Raw genomic sequence first — 2,959 nt, forward strand, 5'->3', positions numbered from 1 at the left:
TTTTTTTTTTTTTTTTAGAGACAGGGGGTCTTGCTCAGGCTAGTCTTGAACTCCTGAGCTCATGCAATCCACCTGCCTTAGCTTCCCAGAGTGCTAGATCACACGGGTGAGCCACCAAGCCTGGCTCCACTAAATATGTAGAATGGCTATTTCAATTTGTTCTCCATCAGCTGTGCATAAGGCTCTCATTTCCCCATATCCTTGGCAGCACTCGACTTCCTCCTTTCCTATCAATGAGATGGGTATAAAGAGATGTTTTGCTCATGTTTTAAACTGTATTCTCCAGTTACTCCCAAAACATTTTTTTTTTTTTAAGACAGAGTCTCATTATGTTGCCCATGGTAGAGTGCCGTGGTGTCACAGCTCACAGCAACCTCAAACTCTTGGGCTCAAGCAATTCTCTTGCCTCAGCCTCCCAAGTAGCTAAGACTACAGGTGCATGTCACAATGCCCGGCTATTTTTTATTGCAGTTGTCATTGTTGGTTAGCTGGCCTGGGTTGGGTTGGAACCCACCGTCTTCGGTGTATGTGGCTGGTGCCATAACCAGTGTGCTATGGGCACTGAGCCACTCTCAAAACATTTTTATTCTTTAAAAAGGCATAAAATTTATTAACGTGTAGGAGAGAACCACAGAGTGATTACAACTACAAGATCATATATATATATAAATTTTTTTTTTTTTTTTTTAGAGCAGGATATCTTTCTGTCATCCAGGTCAGACTGCAGTGGCATAATTGTATCTCACTGCAGCCTTAAACTCCTGGGCTCTTGCCTCACCTTCCTGAGGACTGGGACTTCAGGCACATGCCATCATGCTAAATTTTCATTTTTTGTAGAGATAGGGTCTTGCTATGTTGCCCAGGTTGGTTTCAAACTCCTGGCCTCAAGTGATCCTCTCACTGTGGCCTCCCAAATGCTGGGATTATAAACATGCACCACCACACCCTGCCTAAGGTATATATTATCCTTTTTTTTTTTTTTTTTTGAGGCAGAGTCTAACTCTATCACCCTTGATAGAGTGCTGTAGCATCAGCCTAGCTTACAGCAACCTCAAACTCTTGGGCTCAAGCGATCTTCTTGCCTCAGCCTCCCTACTAGCTGGGACTTCAGGTTCTTGCTATAAGACTTGGCTAGTTTTTCTATTTTTAGTAGAGATGGGATCTCCCTTTTGCTCAGGCTGGTCTCAAACTTCTAAACCCAAGCAATCCACCTGCCTCGGCCTCCCAGAGAGCTAGGATCATAGGCATGAGCCTTGGCACTCTGTGCCCAGCCAAGGTATATATTCTTAAAGGAATAAATAGAAAGGGTAGACAAGTTCTCAGAACTATGCCACCATTTTTTCCTTTTACCTACTTTTTGGTTTTTCAGTTCAGCACTGGTATTTTGCAGAGGGCTTACTTGTAAATTAGTGGGCTGGTACATCATACTATTTATCTGCTTTGGGTTTTATCATCTCTGACTTTTATTCTAAAGCTATTAGCTTTGGAGGGTGTTTAGCACCGGTCCAAGCACTGTTCTTTAATCGATGGGTTTGGGGAACACGGTTATAGAGTAGAAACTAAATTTCAAAACAACTTATGCTGGTATAACATGTAAACAGGAAAAATGCACAGATTATAATTATACAGTTACCTGCAGATTTACAAGCTGAACACCCCTGGATAGCCAGCATACAGACCAAGAAGTTGAACATTCCTATAACCCCGAGTCCCCCCTGTGCTCCCTTTCAGTCACTATTTCTGCAAGGGTAACCACTATTCTGACCTAAGCAGGGTAGGTTCATTTGCCTGATTGTAAGTGATTGATGTCAGGGAATGCTCAATTAACCACCCACTAGTCACCAAGATCACTAGCCATGGCCCCAGTGCATGTTAAACAACACAGGGGTTTTCAGGACACAGATGAATGAGGGCATACACAGAACTGTCACAGTTTATGCAAGGAATAGGTTCCTGAATGTCTCATGTAATCTAAAACTTTCATAATTTAAGCCCCGTTTTCTCCCTGAAGAAACTGTGAAGTAGGACTTGGATGGCTTCTCATCTGGTCGTAAAGTGAGACTTACTAGCATCTTTATTTCATTATTAGCATCTTTAATATTCCCCAATTTCCAAGTTTAGCATAATTCAAATTCACACAGCTCTTTCTGAAGCATCCATGGGCCACGAGGGACCATGTTTTAGCATCTCCGGGACTTCAGGGCTTGGTTGTGTGGACCAGATAGTTCCTGCTTCTGGGTATGGTTTTAGGGGCCACACAGAAGGCTGCCTAAGTTCTAGTCTTCTGTCTGCTATTTCTTTGCAGAGTGATGTGGGCAAGCTCTTACCCTCCAGAGACTTAGGTTTCTCATCTGTGAAATGGGATGTGCTCTGTGGATAATGAGAGAAATTAATGAATGAAAAGCCTGGGGGAACATCATAGGAGTCAGTGGAAATTTGTTGATCTCAGTCCCAACTGGGACACCCCTGCCTTTCTCTGCACTACCCCCATACTGCTCTGAGGAGGACTTTATTCCCTAGGACGGTGAAGGACATCAGGCCAGGGCTGTGGTGTCTGGGCTGAGCCCTGCAGGAAGCTAGAGTCTGCGGCTCAGATGCCAGGATCATAGGCCTGGATTAGGCAAGAGCAGAGGACAGGTCCCTCTGAACCTGGTCAGGGATATTTGGAGACACCAACAATTCTGGGAAATTCAGAGGCAGGAAGTGAAAGGGGGGAGGGACTGAGGGGAAACAGCAAGCAGCTCCCTGGTCCCTCCTGGATTGGCTCCCTCTCCCAAATAATATAATGAGGAGTGAGGTGACTGATGTGTGTTGGGGGTTAGCCCAGGAGACCCCCTCCCTGGGGAGAAAAGCAAAGGCAGCCCATCCTCCACTCCCACCCTCACACATCCCCCAAGTTGCAAATCCACTACTACCTCTGTTTACTGTCCAAAGTCCTAGGCTTGGAGATGCCAGTTCT

Source organism: Otolemur garnettii, unplaced genomic scaffold (genome assembly GCF_000181295.1).
Source record: "Otolemur garnettii isolate 467f Iridium unplaced genomic scaffold, OtoGar3 scaffold00046, whole genome shotgun sequence".
In the NCBI taxonomy this organism is placed as follows: Eukaryota; Metazoa; Chordata; class Mammalia; order Primates; family Galagidae; genus Otolemur; species Otolemur garnettii.